The sequence below is a fragment of the Podarcis erhardii genome (assembly GCF_964252035.2).
Source record: "Podarcis erhardii genome assembly, chromosome: 3".
Classification (NCBI taxonomy): Eukaryota; Metazoa; Chordata; class Lepidosauria; order Squamata; family Lacertidae; genus Podarcis; species Podarcis erhardii.
This window is the reverse complement of record NC_138507.1, coordinates 105662999-105689425: the sequence shown is the minus strand read 5'-3', so window position 1 is coordinate 105689425 and position 26427 is coordinate 105662999. Positions and strand designations below refer to the sequence as shown.

General features: G+C 44.0%; 1 protein-coding gene across 8 annotated transcripts in view; it reads left to right on the top strand.

The window, feature by feature from the left end:
• KLC4 (kinesin light chain 4) overlaps positions 1-26427 on the top strand; it is a 78647-nt gene that overhangs the window by 13188 nt on the left and 39032 nt on the right. Inside the window, exon 1 of one of the 8 annotated variants that reach the window (XM_081854726.1) lies at positions 10080-10199. The exons of 6 other annotated variants lie outside the window; for them this stretch is intronic. The gene's annotated coding sequence lies outside the window, so the exon portion shown is untranslated. Of the gene's footprint in view, positions 1-10079; positions 10200-25852; positions 25999-26427 lie in introns of those variants that run through there. One more of the 8 variants, XM_081854725.1, reaches the window with a different exon arrangement.

The following is a 26427-nucleotide window of genomic DNA, read 5'->3' as shown; positions in this document are numbered from 1 at the left end:
CACATGAATCACTGTGGCCAAGTCAGGGCGGGAAAGGTAAGGGACCAACTGCTTGATGCGGCGAAGGTGGAAAAATGTCGCCTTGGCTGTTGCTGTAACCTGCGCCTCCATGGAAAGGGAGGCATCAAGGATTACACCCAAACGCTTAACGGAAGGCAATGGCACTAATTGGGCCCCCGCAAGAGAAGGGAGTTGGTCCCTCATCCCCATGCTATCCCGACCTAGCCATAGGACCTCTGTCTTCGAAGGATTTAGTATCAATCGGCTCCCACGAAACCATCCAGCCACAGCTTCCAAGCATCTGGTCAGTGTGTTTGGGGTCGAGTCGGTGTGGCCATCCATCAGCAGATAGAGCTGAGTGTCATCAGCATATTGGTGACAGCCCAGCCCAAAGCTCCGGATAATCTGGGCAAGGGGGCGCATAAAGATGTTAAAAAGCATCGGGGAGAGAATTGCGCCCTGCGGCACTCCACACACCAAGGAGTGGCGCAACGACATTTCCCTCCCTAGTGCCACCCTCTGTCCCCGACCAGAGATAAAAGAGCACAAGCAGTTACGGGCTATGCCCTGTATCCCCACGTCTGCGAGGCGGTGGTCCAGAAGATCATGATCGACCATGTCAAAGGCTGCTGACAAATCTAAAAGGATCAGCAGTCCTGACCCGCCTCGATCCAGTTGTCTACGGAGATCATCGGTTAGGGCAACCAGAGCAGTCTCCGTCCCAAAACCAGGACGGAAACCGGACTGAAATGGATCTAATGCCGATGTTTCCTCCAGAAACCTACCAAGCTGTTCAGACTTTAGAGGGTTTTCAGAAAGGAATGGGATATTTGGAGAGAGAAAAATCTCTTTTAAATAAATAAAAGTTCATGTTATGGGCAGTAGCTCCAGAAGGGCTTTTCTTAATGGAGCAGGATTCCTAGAGCCCAAGACGTGCAGAAGCCCAAGGTTAATTGGTTCATTCTTGTCACGCTAAACTCTGGTTTAGCATGACACCCAAAAACAGTAAAGTGTGTGTTGGGGTGAGGGAGGCAGAACCCAAACTCTCCTTCTCTCTGCAGTCATCAAACTCCTGATTTTGAGTGTCCAGGATATTTTAAAATGGATAAAATAAACAAATCAAGCAAGGCATGGCAAGGCAAGTGGGACGCACTCAATGCAGGAAACAAAGAAACCTGAAGTGAGATTTGTCCCAAACACCCTCCATCTTTCTCCTCTTTCTACCAGTCTCCCTTCCCCCTGGGGTCATGTATTATTTTGTGATAGGCCTTAATTGTTAGAAGCCTCTTGAGTGAATTTTGACTGGAAAGTAGGAGCCAGGGTATATACAATAATTAAAATGAAACTACTGTATTATTTTCATAGGGGAAAGGGAAGGGGGGGTGAAAACAGGATGCTGGACAAGATAGGCCCTTGGCCTGATCCTGCGGGCTCTCCTTACGTTGTTATTAGACAAGTATAGTTCTGTTCAAGCTGTATGAAGTGCTTCCTCTATTCGCTCTTTCCTCCTGCATGCCGATTTTCATTTCACTCAGCAAGCCGACCTGTTTAACAATTAATATCCCTTGACGTCTTCCGTGCGGCTTTACAGAGTCCCAATGGCTGTAAGCGACCACAGATCTCCATTGGGTGCGGCTATAATTAAACCACCTTGGAATGGGAGAGCAGAGTTAATATTTACCTAGCCGTGGAGTGAAAAGCCTTGTTTTTCTTCTCTCTTGATATAAAGCAAGAGACAAGGCTGCCTTGTACTTGAGTTTTATGGTAAGTGTGTTGGCTATTTGCATGTTGGCTATATGGTAGCGCTGCAGAGAGCTTGCTGGGGAGACCATGCATTAAAAAGAAAGGGACTCAAAAATAACTTAAACAAGGTTTTAATTACAAAAACAAAAACTCCTTATACACTAAATACATTAACAACAAACCAGACCCAACCACCAACCCAACCCCCAGGGTAATGGGAGAGCTAGGTGCTGCTCCTTATATACTACATGCAAATGCTGACACACCTTAATCAATGCAACTCAGCAGCACCTGCTATGTTTCACAGCTGTAAAGCTGGGTCTCGTTATCTTGCTCTGGCCCTTGCTCTGGCCCCTTAAAGACATACACATTAGGTGGAACAATGATGAACCTTTACATTTAAAGAAACCATTCAACATTTCCCCTGCGGTTCATCATTGTGGAACAAAAACATAAAGCATACTTTGTACATGTTTTTCATGTGTAACCTTTGGAAGTGCTTTTGTAAAAATGTCCGCAATTTGATTATCACCTGGGACATATTCAAATACAATCATTTCGTCAGCAATTAATTTCTTTACAAACTCCAAACGTAATCTTAAGACTCTGGTGCGCTGCGTATTGTTTTCTGAACATAGGATAGCAAGTCCACTCTGGGAATCAAGGTAAACTTTAACTGGTAGTGTTACTTGCATCTGTAGGTCTGCGAATACTTGCAGATACCATTCTACATCACGAGTGGCCTGAACGCATGCACATAATTCACTCTCTGTTGTGGAGAGACAAATAATGGTTTGTGTCTGGGACTTCCATTCAAACGGACAACCATTATAACAAAACACCATACCAGACACACCCCTGCAATTATTTTGTTCCACTGCATGAGATGCATCGCAGAAAATTTCAAAACCTTTGTCAATACCTGATGTAAACTGCAACCTATAATGTTTGGTATGTTTAAGGTACATTACCACTCTCTTAAGAGCAGAGAAACATTGTGTAGTAGGTTTTTCCACAAATTTTGCCAGAAAGTGAAAAGCATAAGTTATATCTGGTCTTGAGATTCTTTGAATGAAATTTAGCTTGCCTATAGCAGAACGATACAAAGTTTTGTTAGGAAATGGCTTATCTTTACCTGTAAAGGTGAAACCACACACCATAGGCGTTTCCTTCCCATTTGCATTTTCTAAACGTAGCATTTCAACAAGGTCATCAATTTTTGCAGTTTGATGAACCAGAAAAGATCCATTTTTGCCTTTCTTAATTTGCATGGATAAGTAATTTTTAGCTATGCCTAATTCCACCACATCAAATTTCTTCTGTAACTGTGAAACTACCTCTTCATATTCCTGTTTAGTTTTTGTAGAAATTAACACATCATCTACATACACACATATTTTTGTCACAGAGTTTGCCCTTTCCTTTATAAATACACAATTGTCTGCCTTTCCTTGTGAAAAACCAATAGCCAGCAATTCTTTTGCTAAAGTTTGGTGCCAATTCCTTCCACTTTGGTGCAGACCATAAAGGGATTTATTTAATTTGCATACCAAACCTTCAGCAGCATCTATGCCTTCAGGAACACGCATAAAAATTTGTTCTTTTAAATCGGCAAACAAATATGCAGTTTTTATATCTAGGTGATAAACAGAATGTCCACGTTGTGATGCATCTTTTAACAAAAGTTTAACTGTTTCATATTTTACACTTGGCGAATAACACAAATCATAATCTTCGCCTGGGATTTGTTGAAAACCCTTAGCAACTAATCTTGCTTTGTACCTTACAACTTCATTTTTGTCATTCATTTTAACTCTATAAACCCATTTTGAATCAATAAGTCTCATATCTGGGGTTTGTGGTACAAGAGACCAAGTGTTATGCTCTTTTAAAGAAGCTATCTCAGAGTTCATAGCTTTATACCAATTTGCAGCTTGGTGCTTAGGTAAATTCTGAATGTCACTGTAGCTTTTTGGCTCAAAAACCACCTTATTGGCATACACAGTATTAAAATGTTCATCTGCAAATCGTTGTGGCTTCTGCCTCTTTCTATCTGAACGTCTTAGTCCAGAAGGAGAGTCAGACTCCTCAGACTTAATGGGACTAAGTAAATTACTAGTTTCAGGTTGTAAATCATCACTGTCAGATTGAAGAGATGCCTGTAGGCTAAGCTCACGGTCAGAAAACTCAAGAGTATCTAACCTCCCCTCGGGTGCCTGTGACTTTAAATCATCAAACAAATTATCAGATTCAACAGGCTTTTTGTCTTTTTCCATTAATTCAGAAGCACCATTTCCTGCTGCTGCTGCTGCTGCTGCTGCTTCTTCTTCCTCAGTATTATCTATACCATCAGTATCTTGGAAAACAGCAACTCCATTCCAATTTACAGTTTGTATCATGCTTCTGGTAATATGAAATTTGCCAGTTGCTGGTATGTAAATTCTGTACGCCCCCTGCTGGTAGCCCATTAATTTACCCTGGACACTACGCTCACCCAATTTCTGCTTAGCGGGATAATGCATAATTACATCTGAACCCCAAATGCGTAGGTATTTCAGATTAGGGCGTTTTTTAAACAGCTTCTCATAGGGGGTGACATCTAAACCAGAATGATAACTGCGATTTCTGACATAACAAAACGCATTAAGCGCTTCAGCCCAAAAGTCTTTGGGCAGATTAGCATCGTGCAGATACGTTTTAACCCCTGCCTGCAGGTCACGCTGCACAACTTCAACAAGCCCATTTTGCCAGGGACTTCGGGGGCAAGATAACTCATGAGTAGTCCCCTGCGCTTCCAGGAATTTCTCAAAATCCTCAGAAACAAATTCCCCGCCCCGGTCAGAGAACAGGTTCTTAATTGGTTTGTTAAAGTGCGTTTTTACCCAGTTGCAAAAAACTTTGTACTTCTCAAATGCTTGGGACTTGTCAGCTATTGCATAAGTCCAACAATATCTACTATACTGGTCTATGAGGGTAAGCCAGTACTTAGAACCTCCTAATGATGGTGGGAGTGGCCCAACTAAATCACAATGTACACGCTCAAATGGCTCAGTTACTTTCCTATCTGAGCACCTACCCTTGCGTGCAACCTTAATCTTATTCTTGCAACAGGATAAACATTGCATAAAGAATTTACATGGCTTTAAGTTGAGGCCATTAACAATATTCTTCGTCCTAATTACATCAGCAAAATTCAAGTGTCCCAGAATTCTGTGCGCCTCGTGGAGACACCCGGAATGAGGCCTTGCATTCCTCAACCCCTGGCTTGACTGTGCTGCTCTGCAATTTATAGGCAATTGGGAGTAGGTGCGAAAATACAGTCTATATAAACCATCAGAGTCCCGGGCATACAATAGACGTTTGTTCCCCTCAAAAAACTCACACATTGAATTTAAGAAACGCTCACTTATGCCTTGACGAGCAAAACACCTTACTGATAATAAGTTGTCCACTGACGGGCAGTAAATGCAGTTCGCTATTGTTATGTTTAAAGAGTCAAGTTTAACAGTACCCCTGCCAAGTGACTGCAAGACTTGTGAATTGGCTAAATGTACATTACCAATTTCCTCTTCGAAAGAAATAAACAAGCTTCGATTGTTGCAAACGTGGTGAGAAGCTCCTGAGTCCACAATAAAAGAATTCCACTTGGCACCTTTAATTCTTTTATGATCTGCAGTCCGAGCGTGAAAAGCTCGCGGCTCGTTTCTGTCTTTACGGTGCGATGTTGGCTGCTGAGATGACACCCGTGACTGACGAGCAGAAACAGGCTTGGGAGTACTTTGCTTTCTTTTGGCTCTGCAGTTCTTTGCAAAATGTCCTTGCTTATTGCAGAACCAACAACGCTTTGCAGCTTTAAATGCAGTCGCATCACCACAAGTTTGCATATGGCGTTCCTCATTACTTCTGGAAATAGGAGTACTTATGGCACAAGCCTCCCTTCTATCCAACTCGCCCATTAATCTTGCCGTTACCCCTTCCACAGTTAATTGTGCTGGTGGGACGGCAGATATCTGGCTAGCTACACCATCAAAGTCCTCGTTAAGGGAACAAAGAATGATAAAAACATACTGAATATCAGGTATGTCCATGTCCCTTCGAATTAATTCGCCGCGTATTGCCTCCAGACGTTTCAAGTGTGCTGCCAAATCACCACCAGGCTGCAACTTCGTCTGGTACAGCTGCTTGAAAAACGTCAATGCAGACGCTGACTCTTTTCTAACATGCACTGCTGCAAGACTGTCCCACATTTCTTTGGCAGTTTTCTTATTCCTTATATAGACTACTTGCTGGTCGCTGACTGCCAAATTAATTATCGCCCTGGCTTTTGCATCTCCTTTCGACCAAGCATTAGTTACAGGGTCAGGAGGGTCTTCAGTTACATAGGTCCATACTTCCCTAGAGGTCAAAAGCGCCTCCACCCGAAAAGACCATAAACTATAGTTCTCATCTGTTAGCTGTGGGAAGACCAGAGCCTTCTCAGCTTCAGGAACCCGGTCAACCATTCTGGAAATCTTCCAGACCCACAAAAACTACACTAACAGGAGAAGGAGTTTTCAAACCTTTCTCAGAGTCCAAAAATATGCAGTCATCCACTCAGCAGCTGGGCCCATAACCAAAGATGTTGGCTATTTGCATGTTGGCTATATGGTAGCGCTGCAGAGAGCTTGCTGGGGAGACCATGCATTAAAAAGAAAGGGACTCAAAAATAACTTAAACAAGGTTTTAATTACAAAAACAAAAACTCCTTATACACTAAATACATTAACAACAAACCAGACCCAACCACCAACCCAACCCCCAGGGTAATGGGAGAGCTAGGTGCTGCTCCTTATATACTACATGCAAATGCTGACACACCTTAATCAATGCAACTCAGCAGCACCTGCTATGTTTCACAGCTGTAAAGCTGGGTCTCGTTATCTTGCTCTGGCCCTTGCTCTGGCCCCTTAAAGACATACACATTAGGTGGAACAATGATGAACCTTTACATTTAAAGAAACCATTCAACAAAGTGCTTATCTTGCACTTGAGGCAGAGCCCAGCCCCACCCAGTACCTGTTTTAACGTTTTGGCTTTCCTGTTAACTCAAATGGGGTAAATATGTATTAGGGAGCCTGGCATGCATGTCTTCCCTTTGAAGACAGGCATGTTGGAGGGTAGCAGTTGACAAGGGTTGTGTGTCTTGACATGCCATTAAAAGATGGGTCTGGTGCTTCACTGTATACTTTTCTATTTTGACTCATAATTTAGGAACATAGTGCTATAGGAATTCTAAGGTCTCATATATATAAATCTTATGTTCATAAATTTACAAGGCAAACATGTGCATAAGTATATAAACCACATGTCTACAGGAGTACAGGAGAGCAATCCTGAAACCATTTTGACTCTTCCAGTGACCTCAAATATTCTCTGCAGTGAGGAAGAAAAACGGGAAAGCCTCCCCATTGTCTCTTTGCTCAAATTCTGTCTTAAGGGCATAAAGGTAAAGGTAAAGGGGACCCCTGACCATTAGGTCCAGTCACGGACAACTCTGGGGTTGCGGTGCTCATCTCACTTTATTGGCCGAGGAAGCCAGCGTACAGCTTCTGGGTCATGGTGGCCAGCATGACTAAGCCGCTTCTGGGGAACCAGAGCAGCGTACGGAAACGGCGTTTACCTTCCCGCCAGAGTTTACCTACTTGCACTTTGACGTGCTTTTGAACTGCTAGGTTGGCAGGAGCAGGGACCGAGCAACGGGAGCTCACCCCGTTGCGGGGATTCTGATCGGCAAGTCCTAGGCTCTGTGGTGAGCCTGGGACCTGGATTCAGGAACTAAGTATTTAGCATTTCAAAAGGAATGGCCAGGCTGCCCAGGTGGAGCAATCAGTGACCATTGTCAGGTATCCCGACAAATAGGATTTCTGTGGTAGACTGCCCCCTGTCATGTATTTCTGTTGGAGAACGCCTCCTTCTGTGATGTTTGTATGATGCTTTGGGGGGTGGTCTTGAGCTACAAGGTGGGCAATTTCAAAAGTCTATATAAGGGCTTGCACGCCATTGTTTGGGGTTCCTCTCCTCCCTCCCTGTGTGGGGGACCCTGTTGCAACAGTTTAATAAAGATCAGGCTTATTAAACTGCTTTGCTTCTCAGTATTCTCTGGTTGGCCTCTGTTGTTTTCTCCTTCCAATAGGGAACCTACTTAAGGACTCTGTACGGCCTCTTGGATCCCCCATAAGGGAAAAGAAGCAGTTTTTTCCCTTATAACAATAGGAAGCTTCCTTTATATTGAGTCAGACCATTGATCTATCTAGCTCACCTTTACCCATCTAGCTCAGTACTGTCTACACTGACTGCCAGCAGCTCTCCAGGGTTTCAGACAGAAGCCCTTCCCAGCCCTACCTGGGGAGGCTGGGGATTGAACCCGAGACTTTCTGCATGCAGAGCACTCACTCACTAAGCTACAGCTTCTGACACATACAGGAGGGAGAAATGGGGTAAGGGAAAAGGTCTCAATTTGTTTAATACGAGGGAAGTAGCAATGTAGAGACAGGAGGATGAGCAGTGAGAGGTCTAGGGGCATTACTGAGTAAAGTAGGGGTAGCCAATGTGGTGTCTTCCAGATGTAGTTGGACCACAACTCCCATCTACCCATTCCAGTATGGCTAGTAGTCAGGGATGATGGGAGTCCAACAATGTCTGGAAGGCACTTCCTGGAGTAAATACAGTCTAAAGGTAAAGGGACCCCTGACCATTAGGTCCAGTCGTGACCAACTCTGGGGTTGCGGTGCTCATCTCGCTTTATTGGCCAAATATAGTATAATTTAGTATAATTCTAAAAGGATTCTCCCCAAGCCCACCGCAGGGCACCTAACAGTGTCTTTAAAATATATATGGCTATAATATCAGTAGGGACGCGGGTGACGCTGTGGGTTAAACCACAGAGCCTAGGACTTGCCGATCAGAAGGTTGGCAGTTCGAATCCCGGTAACGGGATGAACTCCTGTTGCTCGGTCCCTGCTCCTGCCAACCAAGCAGTTCGAAAGCACATCAAAGTGCAAGTAGGTAAATAGGTACCGCTGTGGCGGGAAGGTAAACGGCGTTTCTGTACGCTGCTCTGGTTCCCCAGAAGTGGCTTAGTCATGCTGGCCACATGACCCGGAAGCTGTACACTGGCTCCCTCGGCCAATAAAGCAATATGAGCACCGCAACCCCAGAGTCGTCCACGACTGGACCTAATGGTCAGGGGTCCCTTTACCTTTATCATTAGTAGAACTAGAGAGAATTTCCTCAAATCTTGATCTAGTCTTCCACCAAAGGCCATCAAGAATGAGCCTTTAATGGATTATCCTGGACAAACGCTTCCAATTTAGGGGTACAGTCCCTAAAACAGGCCTTGTTTTTTTTTTGTTAACCTTGGTGGTCCATGATTTTCTAAATCTGGACCTTTGTTTTTTGAAGCTCAATACATGCAGGAAGGTTCAAATGAAGACATGCTGTTCCCTGGATATTGGAAGGCCACCCATTATGTTTTAGATACTTTGCAGAAGCTGCTCTTGTATGTAGGTTTGTTTTGCTGCAGGTATGGAGTAGTTAGGTACAACTATGACCCCCTCCATCTGTAAGTTGCATTGAAATCAGCAGCACTTACTTCCAGGAAAATGTGTTCGGGATTGGGATAGTCTGACTGCTTAGTTTAGTAAGGCTGTGATCCTGAGTCCTTAGTAGGAAGAACTGCTTTAGCTTCAGCAGGGTGGCTGCATCACGGGCTCTCATACCATGCCCAGAATCCCATCGTTTCTCCAAGGAGCTCTGAACAGTAGCCAACATACTGGCAATACAGTGGTACCTCGGGTTAAAAACTTAATTCATTCTGGAGGTCCATTCTTAACCTGAAACTGTTCTTAACCTGAGGTATCACTTTAGCTAATGGGGCCTCCCACTGCTGCCGTGCTGCGCGATTTCTGTTCTCATCCTGAAGCAAAGTTCTTAACCCGAGGTACTATTTCTGGATTAGCGGAGTCTGTAACCTGAAGCGTCTGTAACCTGAAGCATCTGTAACCCGAGGTACCACTGTACAGTAAGCCTGCAAAGTACTGGTGGCTGAGAAGAAGTCAGGGTGGGGTGTATTGAAGAGCTCGCATGCCTTGGCTGCAGGTTGGGCAGCCTGCAAGGGTGCTGATTCTGTTCCTTTGTATTTCCGTCACTTCCTACGGACCAGTGCCTCAGATGTGAATCTTTCTGTGCTTGCAGGAGAGCATTTGCTCTCGGCAGTCTGGCTACATCTCTGCTGCTACTGCTGCAGTGGGTGGGTCACCACCAAACTGCATAGTAACTCTGCCTCTGGGGGAGAGGGAATTCAGAGCATCAAATGCTGCCGTCTCTCTCTGTGTGTTCTGCTAATAACTAACGCCATGCAGTTTCTGTAGCATCACTTGGCCTGAGGAGGCTTCTGTGGAAACCGGCTTCTTCGCAGTGTAAGTTGCTCTCTTGGGTTTGACGGGGGGGAGGGTTCCACTTTCGGGAGCTGAAGGACAAAGATCGGAGTGCCGTCCGTTCTTGCTGGCAAAACGGCAAGCTTATTTTGTTTATTTGTATTCAGATGGAGCCCCTCTGGACCAGGCTGATTGGTAGAGCAGGAAGCTGGAGCCCACGTTTAACAAGGGCCATGGGTTGTTTCGGGATGGATTGGATTAAAGGGAACTCTGAATTATTTCAGCTGCTCCATTGGCGAGTAGTGCAGGGTGGGGTTTCTGGCTGCATCGCAAGACAAAGCAGAGGGTAGCAGCTGGCTTGAAGCTCCTGCAGAGCAACAACTCTGAGCTAATAGGTGGAAAGCAAAGCCTGGTTTTCAGTGTGAATTATAGATGTGGCCTACCAGTGTTGGGGATTTCGCGATGCGCTAGGGAGGCACATCAACCAAGGCCATTCTCCCTCCTCTCTTAAAGTACTTGTCCGTTTATTGCTGCCACCTTGGTTAAACTTGCTGCAGCTTCTCGGAAGATAGAACTCGATTATCTGGTGCGGTGGGACTCGGCACTTCTGCATCAGCCTCTGGGAATGCATAGTAAGGTACAGGATTAGTGCACGCTAGTCATCTTACAGAGCCTGAAGTCCAGTGTGCTGCAATAGATGGTGGGTTTGATTTCAGTCTGGAAGCTCCTGGGTTCAGATGCTAATCTGCATCAGACTTTGCATGGCCTCGGGCGAGTCGCTGTTTCTCAGCCTCACTTCCCCATCCATAAAATGGGAGTAATAGCGAGCTCCTCTGCAGAATTGTGAGATGGGCATACATGAAAATGGCAAAGCATGTTGCAGATGAAAAGTGCTAATGTTAACTACTATTTTACAGCAGGTGTACCTAGAAGGCTGACATATTTATTGTCTCATCCCTTAGTAAGCAAGATCCTAATGTATCAGAGACAAGAATGGGGTAGCACTTTTGGATTTTGCAGAAACTAACCATATTCCCGGGGACGCGGGTGGCGCTGTGGGTTAAACCGCAGAGCCTAGGACTTGCCGATCAGAAGGTTCAAATCCCCGCAACGGGATGAGCTCCCTTTGCTCAGTCCCTGCTCCTGCCAACCTAGTAGTTCAGAAGCACGTCAAAGTGCAAGTAGATAAATAGGTACCGCTCCAGCGGGAAGGTAAACAGCGTTTCCATGTGCTGCTCTGGTTTGCCAGAAGCGGCTTAGTCATGCTGGCAACATGACCCGGAAGCTGTATGCCGGCTCCCTCGGCCAATAAAGCGAGATGAGCGCCGCAACCCCAGAGTCGGCCACGACTGGACCTAATGGTCAGGGGTCCCCTTTACCTTTACCTTTAACCATATTCCCGGTATAAAGTTGAAATCTATATGTCTTAGAAGCAGTAGCTGTTTAAAGAAATGTGGGCACAATCTAATATTTTCCCCTATCCCTCCACCATCTATACTTGAATCTTGGATCATAGAGCTGGAAGGGACCACGAGGCTCATCTAGTCCAACCCTCTTCAGTGCAGGAATTCTTGCTCTCAAAAGCAGAGGTGGGGAGCCATTGGTCCTCCAGATGTTCTTGAACTCCTGTTCCCATCAGCCCCAGCCAGCATGACAAGTGGCCTAGGATAGTGGGAGTTGCAATGCTGCAACATCTGGAGGGCCACAAGTTCCCCATCCCTGTTGTAAGCTGTAGTCCCGGGGAAAGGTAAAAGACTCCCATCTTCCAGTTACAGGCAGGCAGCCATGTGGGTCTGCTGTACTTGAAACAAAAGCAAAAAAAAAAATTCATTCCAGTAGCACCTTAGAGACAAACTATGTTTGTTATTGGTATGAGCTTTCGTGAAGAAGTGTGCATGCACATGAAAGCTCATACCAATAACAAACTTAGTTGGTCTCAGGTCCGTATAGTTAAAGCTACGGTCTACCCAGTAGTGATGTATGCAAGTGAGAGCTGGACCATAAAGAAGGCTGATCGCCGAAGATTCGATGCTTTTGAATTATGGTACTGGAGGAGACTCTTGAGAGTCCCATGGACTGCAAGAAGATCAAACCTCTCCATTCTGAAGGAAATCAGCCCTGAGTGCTCACTGGAAGGACAGATCGTGAAGCTGAGGCTCCAATACTTTGGCCACCTCATGAGAAGAGAAGACTCCCTGGAAAAGACCCTGATGTTGGGAAAGATGGAGGGCAGAAGGAGAAGGGGACGACAGAGGACGAGATGGTTGGACAGTGTTCTCAAAGCTACCAGCATGAGTTTGACTAAACTGTGGGAGGCAGTGGAAGACAGAAGTGCCTGGTGTGCTATGGTACATGGGGTCATGAAGAATCGGACACGACTAAACGACCAAACAACAATTAGCATGAGCTTTCGTGTGCATGCACACTTCTTCACGAAAGCTCATACCAATAACAAACTTAGTTGGTCTCTAAGGTGCAACTGGAAGGAATTTTTTTGTTGTTGTTCCCATCTTCCAGTGAGGGAAATGGCTGCTGAATGAACTATTTCCCAGCCACTAGTGGTCAAGAGCTCATGGGTTTTCCCTGTTATGACCAACCTGATTGTGTGGGTTGATTTCTGGACAGGTTGTGAATTAGGAATGTTTCATGTTGCCTGTTCCCAATGGACTGCTCTCCTGGTGCATTAGGAAATGTGTCAGAAGCATTATATCAGGACTTAGCTCTGCAGCTGCAAATAAAATGTGTTTTTTTTAAAAAAAAATTATTAAGGTTTTAAAGGTTACAGATAAAACAGAAAAATACCAAATTAAACAAAAAACAAAACAATGTATCACAATAAAAAAGGATACAATAAAAATAAAAAGGGGGAAAAAGATTAAGGAAAAAGGAAAAACAAAAGCAAGAAACACATCAAACCTTCACATAATATATCTTTCATTTGCTTGTTTCCTTGACCTCCTCCCACCTCCCTTTTTTGTATTCTAATTCAGTTAAATATTTCAGCAAATCCTTTCCCTCTTTATTTTGTCCTTATAATCTATCTTAATGTACTATAATTTTACATTCTCTTCTTTCACCAATTAACAATCCGTTTTTGCTTTTTTTTTTTTAATCTTATTTCTCCTTAAAATTAATATATCTATTTGAACTTAATCTCTTAAAACATTTCCACTAGGGTCATAAAAATTTCATTCCACGATTTTTCTCTCCCTCATTAAATTTTTACAAAATTTCCAAATATAAACTTTAAATTCCCAATCTTCTTCCACCGTCTCCTCTCCCTGGTTTCGGCCTCTGCCGTCCCTTCTGTCAACTCCAGACAGTCCATCAACCTGGAGATCTTATATCCGAAGCTCTTAACTCTTCTTCACGTCCCTTCTGCCAATCTTCTTCATAGACTTTAGTGCTAAAAAGCAGATCTCAAGGGAGCTCCATCCCAACAATGCCTTTATTCCTTCTTAACAGGACAGCCAGATTTCCATAGTTAAAGCTAGGATCCATAAAGCATTCCAAATCTTGTTTCAAAGTTCCTCCAAATCCAAAGGCCCCAAAAGCTCCAATCTCCTCCTGACCCAAATCCATATCCCAAAAGTCAATTGATCCCTGCATTGGGGAATCTCTCCAACTTTCCTTTTCCAGACCAGGCCAGGCTCCAATCTTCAAGATCTGGCTTTTTCTAGTTTCAATCATAAAGGGCCTCAATTTGTAATCCTCAATTTGCATCTGTAAGGTTAAGGCTCCCCCTTGTATTACTTTAGGTTCGACCACAGCAACTTTCTCCTTCTCCTTTTCAACGATTTGTTCAGTTATGATAGATTCCTGTGCCGGATCCTTGACAACTTCTGTGTTGATACCCACTTTTGATCCCAAGATGTCAATTTTAGTAGCCATAGCATCTATCTGTTTATGAAGCTTTTCCAACAAATAGTTTGTCTTATAAAATGCAGACACTAAATCTTCCCTAACCGACATTCTTGGGATGTTTAAGGTCAAACTCTGGTTTCTCACAGTCCTTATCTTACAGCTGGATGCCTCCGCTCCACTCTTGTAACAGTTTCAAAAACTCAGTCCTTTCCAACACAGTTCCAAAGGTGAAAAATAGTATCAATTTTCAGTTACTTTTTCTTCTTTTAAAACGCAGAAGCGGACAATGGAAACAGTATCTTTCTCTTGTAGCTAGCTGTCAAATATGTACTGTTCACCGTCAATGGACTTTTTCCTTTTTTCTTTTTGCAGCCCGTTCCCAGGTTCAGAGACGTGGTAATTTAGTTTTCCACTCTCTCCTGCAGGCACGCTTGGTCAAAATTTCCCCCCTCTTCCCCTGCTTCCAAGGGGGGTTTAATAATTTCAATCAATGGAAGTTTGATCCTTTACATGAAGCTTTCCAAAACCTTAGCTTACGAATACTTTGCTTCAGTCTATTTACAAAAAGGGGAGGCGGACTTCCTGTTTTGAGCCTTCCCCGTTCGATGCCGAATTAAGGTATTTAGAAATCCAATTTTCCGTTCTATTCACGGGTTGTTGTTTAAAATCCAATTGTCCACAGGAAAAAGTCAGCACTCTCCGACAGCAGCAATGCGGCTTCACTTCGTGAAAGAAGCGGTCGATTCAAAGCACCGCGCCACTCACCCCACGTTGCTCCGGATTCCCGATACCGGGTCTCCCCGCGAGTAGGGGGGGCGCAAAAGGTGCCAGCCGAATCCCAAGTTCACAGGCTCTTCCGCCTGTGATTTCCAAGGGTCTCCGCCTTCACCGTGGCGGTTCAGACCCTGCTTTCCACGGAGCAAGTTCCTCCTGATCGGAGGAGCTCCGCCATTGCCGGAGGCGCTAACCCGGAAGTTTATAAAATGTTTTAAGTGTGACACTAGATGGTGATGGTGAGCCTTATAGAAAATTCAATGTGTTTTTAAAAACGCTTTAAAAAAAAGCATTTTCAGAGTGGTTTTTATATGTGTGTAGATTCCACCCCTGTCACATTTCAGTATGCAAAGCATTCTGAAGTTACGTAGATGCATGTTTTAATCTCCTTCCTTAGAAGCAGGGCTTTTTCCAGCCAGAACTCAGTTCTGGCACCTCTCAGGTGGGTGCTATTGCCATTATAAGAAAACAAGGGAGACATTCACAATGAGTTCCAGCACCTATTTTTCTAGAAAAATAGCATTCCTGGGAAGGGGTGTGCTTTGCCCTTTAGAGTACTTGTTGGCGCTGAATGTTTTTTGAGGAGTGAATGCTGCAAGGCTGGATAGCCAAATGAACATAGTTTGGCTGAAGGACCAATGTTAACTGCATGGGTAAAGGAGATCCATCATTAATTAGATGATCCAGCAGGCTTTTTTAGCTAGAGATCAGGCTGGAGAGCAGGGCGGGGTTAAAACTCGGTGGACATCACCCTTCCACGCTCTAAACATAAAGCTTGTTAGGAGGAAGAGTAAGGAAGACCTGCCCTCCGAAAAACCTACCCCTTGCATTTCTCCACTTCACTTGCTCTGGACACGCCTCCTGAATGTATAAAACACGCCCAGAGCAATGACTTGCACAGAGATGCAACAGGCATCCACCCCCCACCCACCTTCTCTGAGGGTAGTTAATTATCCTGGCACTCCTAATGCAGAGAAGCAGCAGAAGTGGCTTTCCTCAGAGGACAGTGCTTTGGAGGAGGCAAGTCCAGAGCAGCAAATCATGCAGAGATGCAACAGGCAGCCTCCCAAGATGAATGCTTCAGCCTTGTAAGACAAAGTACAGTGGTACCTCAGGTTAAGTACTTAATTCGTTCTCGAGGTCCGTTCTTAATCTGAAACTGTTCTTAACCTGAAGCACCACTTTAGCTAATGGGGCCTCCTGCTTCCGCCGCTTCGCTGCTGCGTGATTTCTGTTCTCATCCTGAAGCAAAGTTCTTTTTTTTAAAAAAATAAATTTTTATTAACCGGCCAATCACATCGAATCAAACCACATCACATAGATTCCAAATTACAGTGCCGAATTTTTAAATTTTGTTGGGGGGTCCCATACTTCCAGATCCGAGGGTTAAGCAAAGTTCTTAACCCGAGGTACTATTTCTGGGTTAGCGGAGTCTGTAACCTGAAGTGTATGTAACCTGAAGCGTATGTAACCCGAGGTACCACTGTAGTTGGATCTCTTACCAGGCAGAGTTTTAGCAGTTGTTGGTTTCACCGAAGTGGAAAATTTGGGGGGAGACCTGAGATATCTTTGCCGCCCCGTTGCAGCCATTCCCGCCCCCCTATTCTGTGAGCCAGGCAAATGAGTTGGAGCCAGTTGTACGTTTAAGACTGTGATCCTGATCTTAGAAGTGTTTTGTTCATGGGATATCATGGTGGGTTTCCCCCCTCCAATTTTGAACACACACCCTCTGCCTCTTAGCTTGTCTACGTGAAATGCTTCTCCCTTCCACATAGTAAAAGAAAGAAAGATTCATTAAAGAACTCTGAGTAGGTCACTAGATTCCCAGTGTACAACTTAACATTTCCCCCATAATTACCTTGACTTGCCTTTCCGGCCAATTTATATCTGGAAGCACAGAGATCAGAGAACCCAGGAGTTTTTATGGAGCGTCTAGTTTAGAAGAACTGCTATAGCTGCTTTGTGCAAACCTTTTCCATCCCACACCTTACAGCTATGATGAGTCAAATCCCAGCATTGGTAGCCTCAGGGCTCAGAGCTTTGTAGGAACTCATCTGTTGTCTTTGCTAGAAGTAAGTATTGATGAGCTTATTCAAACCGGAGATGCATGAGGATTTAGTAGGCATGACTAAATGGCCACAGTATTGCTGTGACAAGCCCATTTGGATAGGGGAGGGTGACCATCTGCCTGCTATTTTGGTACTCCCCACCCCCAAAGTATTTATTTTTGTAACCTTGGCAAACAACCAAGATGAGAAGAAAGCAGAAGTTGTTATAGAAGCGTCAAATTTCCTGGTTTGCTCTCCTTGTGGGTGAATGTTTTTGATACAAAATTGGTAACCAAAGTGAGTTTGATTGGATCCAGGGATCCAATTACAGGGTGTTTAGGTAGTTCTGTGCCACTTTAAAAAAATATTTTCATTGAAAGGTTTTCATGGATAACAAAGCCGCATATAGTGTCTGTATTTTAGTCCTGTGCCACTTATCGCTTATTCAGTGCTGTGGGAATGACCTTGCTGCTGTACCCCAGACTCAAGAAAAATACCGTATTTTTCCGAGTACAAGACTATATTTTTTCCTAAATTTTTGAAGTTTAAAATAAAGGGTCGTCTTACACACAGATAGTGCATAGTGCATTTTCTCAATTTTGAGTCCCCCAAAATAAGGGGCATCTTATACGGTGGTACCTCAGGTTAAGTACTTAATTCGTTCTGGAGGTCTGTTCTTAACCTGAAACTGTTCTTAACCTGAAGCACCACTTAATAATAATAATAATAATAATAATAATAATAATAATTTATTTATACCCCACCCATCTGGCTGGGTTTCCCCAGCCACTCTGGGCGGCTTCCAACAAAACACTAAAATACAATAACCTATTAAACATTAAAAGCTTCCCTAAACAGGGCTGCTTTCAGATGTCTTCTAAAAGTCTGGTAGTTGTTTTTCTCTTTGACATCTGGTGGGAGGGCGTGCCACAGGGCGGGTGCCACTACCGAGAAGGCCCTCTGCTTGGTTCCCTGTAACTTGGCTTCTCGCAGCGAGGGAACCGCCAGAAGGCCCTCTGCGCTGGACCCCAGTGTCCGGGCAGACACTGCTAATGGGGCCTCCTCCTGCTGCTGCCGCACCGCAGTTGTACGATTTCTGTTCTCATCCTGAAGCAAAGTTCTTAACCCAAGTTACCATTTCTGGGTTAGCGGAGTCTGTAACCTGAAGCGTATGTAACCTGAGGTAACACTGTACATGGAAAAATACAGTAACTTCTGTGGAATGCAGGAACCTGAAGGAGAAGATAAAGGACCAATTGGTTTAAAAACGTGCTGGATCAGGTCAAAGATGTATCTCTAATAATTGATTTATTGTCGCCCCTTTTTGAAGGTCTCCCTAAAATCCAGTTCCTTAACTGGACCACCTTGACCGCCTGATGGGCCCCTTAGTGGTCAGTCAACTAGTTCTGAGTATAGGGAGAAAACTATGGGCGACTTTCGCCCTGCCCTGCCCACACATATACCGTACTTTTCCGTGTATAAGACGAGGGTTTTTCCCATTTAACTGATGCTTAAAAATTGGGGTCGTCTTATACATGGGTAGTGCTGAGTGGTGACTGGTGATTGGCTGATGCTGCGAGCAGGAGATTGTCAGGGGCGGTAGTGTGGGTGATTCGTTGCCGTGGCAACGGTTTTTGTCGATTGGCTGCTGCTGCTGCGGCAGTAGGGCGGGCGATTTGCGGCTGCGAGCGGTCGCGTCCGATAGGAAGCGTTGGTCAGGCGGGTGAGTGATTTTCTGCAATCCCCTCTCCCCCCAAAAACTCAACAACTGTGGTCAATCCTCCTCAAGAAAAGCTCAACAACTCTGGGCAATTTCCCCCTATTTTCTTAATTTTGAGTCCCCCCAAATAGGGGGCGTTTTATACACGGGGGTGTGTTATACACAGAAAAGTACGGTACTTTTGAGATTAAGGGGGTGGGGAAGGCGCCAGTGGGCCTTGGACCACTTTCAGGTGGGCCTCCCTGCCACCTCACCTGCCTGCCTTGTTCTCTGGCCATGCCATAGCCTTTTGGTTGGACCAACTCTAGTACCAGCTACTCCTTGCATGCTGAGTAAAGGTGCTTAGGAGACAGGAAAAAATCGAGGGAGAGAAGAAAAGTCTGCCTTCTCCGAGGGGAAAGGGCCACAGGAGGCGTTGAAGGAAATTATAAAGTGAGATATAAGGTTAAGATTTATTTTTATTATTATTAATTGAAATAAACCAGGAATAGAAAGGAATGAGATAAAAAAGGAAAACTGCTGTAGAAGTGAATATAAAAGGACCATTAACTTAATTTTATATAAAAAAAGTTCCTTCCAGACAGGCTAAAAGAGAAAGGAAAATCTTATAATAATAATTTATTATTTACGCTATACCCCGCCCATGTGGCTGGGTTTCCCCAGCCACTCTGGGCGGCTTCCAACAAAATATTAAAATACAAATATTCTGCTCCTTCTAAGGCCTTCTGTCGTGGACACAGCTTGCTACTGAGCAGGTTCGAGCTTGAAGCTTATCTTCAGGGTTAGGTTGCCCCAAAGCTAGAAGCAAGATGTTGTTCCCTTAGCCTTTGACAATATTTGTTGGAGCTTTATGAGGAAGAATCTCCATGGGATGGGGGTAGGCCAGGGATTTGAAAACGGTATTGGTGCGATATATTCTGAACAAAAAGCTAAACTGATAGTGAATGGTATGGTTATGGACGAAATCTCAATAGAAAAAGGGACACGACAGGGATGCCCGATATCCCCCCTTCTTTTTATATCGGTCCTGGAGGTTTTATTAAATATGATTCGAGCGGACCCGCTGGTTAAAGGGATTCAGGTCGGAGTGAAATTCTATAAATTAAGGGCATATGCAGATGATCTGGTGTTAACACTGCAACAGCCAGATGAGAGTACTAAAAGAGTATTAGAACTAATTGAAGTTTTTGGTCAAGTGGCAGGGTTTAAACTGAATAAGCAAAAAACGAAAGTGTTGGGGAAAAATCTGACATTGGAAGAGAAAGATAGATTCCAGAGTGTAACTGGTTTGGAAATAGTAAAGAAAGTGAAATATCTGGGGGTGGATGTAACATCAAAAAATATTAATTTATTTAAGGACAATTATGAAAAATGTTGGACAGAAGTTAAAAAAGATCTAGACACATGGTCGAGGCTGAAACTTTCCTTGCTAGGCCGTATTGCTGTTATTAAAATGAATGTATTGCCAAGAGTGCTGTTTTTATTTCAAACATTACAAATTCTAGACAAGGTGGAGTGCCTCAGAAGATGGCAAAAAGATATTTCTAAATTTGTCTGGCAGGGCAAAAAGCCAAGAATTAAATTTAAGATTTTAACAGACGCGAAAGATAGAGGGGGTTTTGCCCTGCCGGACTTAAGGCTTTACTACGAGGCAGCAGCTTTCTGCTGGCTGAAACCATGGCTACTTCTTGAGGACACAGATATCTTGGATCTAGAAGGATATGACAATAATTTTGGTTGGCATGCGTATTTATGGTATGACAAGGTAAAAGTACACAAGAGTTTCAAAAACCATATTGTCAGAAAGGCGCTGTATAATGTTTGGATTAGATATAAGGATTTATTAGAAAGTAAAACCCCCAGATGGTTATCACCAATGGAAGCAAAGGCAGTTAAAAGACTCAACATGGACTCCGATTGGTTAAAATACTCAGAAATTTTGGAACATGATGGTGATAAACATAAACTTAAGAGCTACGAGAAGCTAAAGTCAAAAGTCCGAGACTGGTTGCATTATCATCAGATAAATGAAGTATTTAAGCAAGATAGGAAGATAGGCTTTCAGAGTGAGAGGTCTAAGTTAGAAACAGAGCTATTAGATTCCAATACTAAGAATCTTTCTAGAATGTATAATCTACTGCTGAAATGGAATGTACAGGATGAAACGGTAAAATCAGCAATGATTAAGTGGGCGCAAGATGTAGGTCATGATATTATGTTTGTTGACTGGGAACAGTTATGGACCACCGGCATGAAATTTACGGCATGTTCTGCCTTGAAAGAAAACATAATGAAAATGATCTATAGGTGGTACATGACCCCAGTCAAGCTGGCTAAGATCTATCATCTGCCTGACAATAAATGTTGGAAATGTAAAGAGTCTGAAGGAACCTTTTATCACCTTTGGTGGACCTGCCCAAAGATTAAGGCCTACTGGGAAATGATCTATAATGAAATTAAGAAAGTCCTTAAATGGACATTTCCTAAGAAACCAGAGGCCTTTCTCTTGGGTATGGTGGGCCAATTGGTACCAAAGAAGGATAGGACTTTTTTTATGTACGCCACTACAGCAGCAAGAATACTACTAGCAAAGTATTGGAAGTTGCAAGAACTACCCACTCTGGAAGAATGGCAAACGAAGGTGATTGAATATATGGGACTGGCAGAGATGACCGGCAGAATCCGTGACCAGAGGAAGGAGGCGGTGGAGGAGGACTGGAAGAAATTTAAAGTGTATCTTGAGAATTGTTGTCAAATTAAGGACTGAAAAGATGTCGAGGGGTAAGAAATAAAGATTTACAGCTGTAAACTATAAACCATAGGGAAGAAGTTTTAAGGAGGTGATATGTAAAAATTGACTGAAGGGTTGCTAGAGAGAATTGTGAAATAAGGGTGCAGAACAGGAGAGGTATGGGGAAGTCTTCAAGTTTGTATGATCTGTGTTTTTTCTTTTTTTATGTTGTATTGTTATTTTTTCTTGTTATGTTTATGTTGTTATGTTTATGTTGTGAAAACTTAATAAAAATTATTATTAAAAAAAAAAAAAAAAGATGTTGTTCCCTTAGTATCCTTGAGAATTGTGGTGTCGTTCATTGGCTTCTGTTACGAGTTAGCAGGGAGTCAGGGGAAAAGTCCAATGTCTTGTTTCTGCAAGGGGAATTGGTTCCTGCCAGTGTTATGTAAAAAGAGAAGTTGGGTGTTGGAGTGCAGTGACTGCAACAAGGCTGCAGAACAGGTAGTAGGTGAAAGAAAGTATCCACAGCAGAAAACGAGGAGGTAAAGTTGTTGGATGGGATGTGGGTGGCGCTGTGGGTTAAACCACAGAGCCTAGGACTTGCCGATCAGAAGGTCAGCGGTTTGAATCACCGCGACGGGGTGAGCTCCTGTTGTTCGGTCCCTGCTCCTGCCAACCTAGCAGTTCGAAAGCACGTCAAAGTGCAAGTAGATAAATAGGTATCTACTCTGGCGGGAAAGTAAACGGCGTTTCTGTGCTCTGCTCTGGTTCGCCAGAAGCGGCTTAGTCATGCTGGCCACATGACCCGGAAGCTGAACGCCAGCTCCCTCGGCCAATAAAGCGAGATGAGCGCCGCAACCCCAGAGTCAGTCACAACTGGACCTAATGGTCAAGGGTCCCTTTTTGTTGTTGTTTAGTCGTGTCCGACTCTTCGTGACCCCATGGACCAGAGCACGCCAGGCACTCCTGTCTTCTGCTGCCTCCCGCAGTTTGGTCAGACTCATGTTTGTAGCTTCGAGAACACTGTCCAACCATCTCGTCCTCTGTCGTCCCCTTCTCCTTGTGCCCTCCATCTTTCCCAACATCAAGGTCTTTTCCAGGGAGTCTTCTCTTCTCATGAGGTGACCAAAGTATTGGAGCCTCAGCTTCACGATCTGTCCTTCCAGTGAGCACTCAGGGCTAATTTCCTTAAGAATGGATGCGTTTGATCTTCTTGCAGTCCAAGAGTCTCCTCCAGCACCATAATTCAAAAGCATCAATTCTTTGGCGATCAGCCTTCTTTATGGTCCAGCTCTCACTTCCATACATCACTACTGGGAAAACCATGGCTTTAACTATACGGACCTTTGTTGGCAAGGTGATGTCTCTGCTTTTTAGGATGCTGTCTAGGTTTGCCATCGCCTTTCTCCCAAGGAGTAGGCGTCTTTTAATTTCGTGACTGCTGTCACCATCTGCAGTGATCAGGGAGCCCAAGAAAGTAAAATCTCTCACTGCCTCCATTTCTTCCCCTTCTATTTGCCAGGAGGTGATGGGACCAGTGGCCATGATCTTCGTTTTTTTGATGTTGAGCTTCAGACCATATTTTGCGCTCTCCTCTTTCACACTCAATAAAAGGTTCTTTAATTCTTCCTCACTTTCTGCCATCAAGGTTGTGTCATCTGCATATCTGAGGTTGTTGATATTTCTTCCAGCGATCTTAATTCCGGCTTGGGATTCATCCAGCCCAGCCTTTCGCATGATGAATTCTGCATATAAGTTGAATAGGCAGGGGTCCCTTTACCTTTACCTTAAAGTTGTTGGACCTGGGAGGGGGAATAAACATTTCTGAAAATACATTACAAAAATCAGAGAAGACAAATGCTTGGTTTCGGCATCGTATTAAAACGTTGTTAAAATTAAACTGTGACTTAATGTGACCAACAGTGCACTAGGGCACACTGCTTAGCAGTTCCCAGTCTCTCCTCCCCCCCCCCCTAACCATTTGCATAGCTGTCAACTTTTCCCTTTTCTTGCGAGGAATCCTATTCGGAATAAGGGAATTTCCCTTAAAAAAAGGGAAACGTTGGCAGCTATGCATTTGTCGTGCCTGGGGAGGAAACAGACCAGAGGCTGACTTTGCATTACACGTGAACCAACACTCTTGGTTTGTTTCCTCACCAGGAATTAAACCATAGTTTAATTTTAACTATTGTTTAGCGTGACATGCGAAGAGGGCCTAGTCTGTTGCAGTAAGACGGCGAGGATGGAATCTTCTCTTTCCATTACACGTTCTTCTATAGAGTCCTGTAGCATTTGTACTTTTTCTTTTGTATTTCCTTATCTTAATGCTGTCTGTCTTCTCTTGCACACCTTCCTGCTCCTGTCTACTCATCTATCCCATCTGTCCAAGAGGTGGAAATAGCAAAGGCACACAGCCGAGCCTCCTTGGTGGTGGCCCCAATAATTCTGGAACATCCTCCCTAAGATAGCCTGCCCAGGCCAGGCCTTCCAGTTTTTTCGAAGGAAAGTTAGATGTCTTTTAACATAGACAGGCATTCTGTGTGATTACCCGATGGTATTTCAATTTACTCTAGTTGTATTTTTTTCTTCTCTCTGGTTACGCATTTTTGTTTTACCTGTTAGTTTTGTGAATTATTTTGTGATCCCTTTTGGCTCTGTTTATGGAGACAGTTGAAGTACAAGTTTAAAGTACACACACACACATGCACTTTTGCCTAAATATCTTCATAGTTAAGTGTGCTCTCTTTGTTTTGGACATGTGGAAAAGTTATAGACGTTTGCAGATGTGAGACAGCTTAGTAGAGCACGGGACTCTTAATTTCAGGGTTGTGGGTTTGAGCCCCACGTTGCGCAAAAGATTTCAGCATTGCAGGGGGTTGGACTCTATAATTCTATGACCTATGTAATAATGCACAACTCAGTTAAGCTGCAGAGTTTGGCTCTTTAAACATCCTTGTGACTAGATTGTGCTGAACAAAAATGCTTTGTATTGACAGGAACTGTGTTTAGAAAGCTTTCCCCACTCCAATAGCTTCCCAGTATCCTAAAAATAAGGGACTATGCTAAATTAGTGATTGCAAAAAATGGGAAAACTTTAAATGCAAATATTTTTTCAGCCTGGGTTTCCCAAGTATGGGACATCTTGCTTATGAACATATTAACTATTTCACAAAAGGAATAATAATCAGAGTTGGGAGGGCGGGAGAGACTCACACTTTTTATACAACTTAGTAGCCCTTTATTGACTTTGTTAAGACAATCACACATAGTTTTCATCCTCTATCTACTCATGGAACCTTATGGAAAGACACTTTCATTTGATTGCCTTTCTTGGAACGTCTAAAACTACAACCCTCAGCTGCTGTTTTTCTTTCTTTTCAGTACAAGTACTAAATTCTCTTTTCCTTGCATGGGTATGCTTTATTACTTGAAATTAAAAATCTTTTTTTTTTTTTTTTTAAAGGGGACTATATTAAGCTTAAATGTGTGGTGCTGAAGGTGCTGTAGCTCTTTTTTTATTAAATATTTTCTTGATTTACAAAAGTATGTGCAAAGTCTTTCTTGTGTGCGTGTGTGTGTATATATATATATATTTCCATGTAACATTTTTACAAGTCAATTTCATTTGTTGAGACATTGGGAAGAAAAGGGGGAAAGAGGTGGAGGGGGAGAAAGATGAGTGAGGGTGGGGTTGGGTGGTGATGCTTCTATTTTACTTACTATATGTAGGGTTTGGTGTCAGTGTTGCTTGTGCAGGTGCTGTAGCTCTGAATTTGGAAAGGGGGGGGCTTCTTATTTGGGGCAGACCTTAAGGATACTGTACTCTTTACTTTTTAAAGTTGTTGTTTTTAGCTGTTTATGATATGCTCCACACAACTTAGCCCTTAAATAGCACCAAAATGCCAACAACATCCCCATCCACCCATTACAATTAAGGTGTGAAAACTGCTGCATTCTTCTCCTTTTATTTATTTTATTTTAGAAAATGTATAAACCATTGATCATTTAAATAAATAAAAAACAACACTGATACCTCAAAGTGGTTTACAAAAATATGCCCAGTGCTTAGGCTCTCCACCATAGCACAAAAAGATTTTCTCTTCTTTGCCCTTCCAGCAAAAACCACACACCCTGTTCACCCTGCTGGTGGAACATACCCTGCTTTTCTCCCCTCTGTAGCAGCCTGAGCATCCCTCCTTTGCTCTCAGTCCCCCTTTCTGACTTGGAAAAGCAAACTAGGGCTCTTGCCACTCCTTCCTTTCCCCCCTTCCCTTCCTTCTTTGTTCTTCCTGCTCCCGGTCTGTATGGCTGCGAGGAGACCTAGGTTTGAGGGTCAGTCCTTTTCCCACCTTGGGAGCAGGGATGAAGGGCAGCTGTGCTGGGAGAGAGACACCCATTGCCCTGGCGCTGGGTGGTTTCTTTTAGTGGGACTTTCTGGGCAAACACGGGGAGGTGGGACAGTTGCCTAGCAAAGATCCCAGGGAGAGAACACCCACACCCACAGAGAGAGAGGTGGGACCAGACTGAGAACAAAGGCAGATCTGCTGATAGCCTCCTCCCTCTTTCCTCTCCCCCCCTTACTCCGCCTTGTCTGGGTAGCGTAAGAGCCTGGCCTCCTGCCAAGGAGGGTAACACAAGCCCAGGTTTCCGTCTCTTGTCTCTGCAGCAACCACTGCCACCGGCAACAGCTGCTCTGATGAGGTAAGCCCCCTTCCTGTGGAAGCCTCTGGGTGCATGGAGTAAGGAGACCTGCCGGCCGGCCAGCTGGCTGAGTGGGTGGAGCAGATTGGATTGCTGCTGCACATCTTTTTGAGTCAAGATTTGAGCCCAGGTAACTGCTTGGCAAAGGAGCAGGAACCGGATCTTGGCGTCTTCTTTTCAACAACAACAAAACAGGGAAAGTGTCCGTATGGCTGGGGAGGAATGTTGCCTCTGTATAATCTGTATTTCGCTCTCTCTCTTCCTTGTTTTCCTAGGCAAACTTTCGCTTAGCTTTGCACTGTCGGGTGGCAAATGTGTATGTACGCGTTAGTGAGGGCTGCCAGCTTTCTCACTGTCAAAGCTGTGTGTTTATGGCTCATTCGTTTCAGCCCCTCTGTTTCAAGAACGCATTGGCAGCTCCTTCTTTCT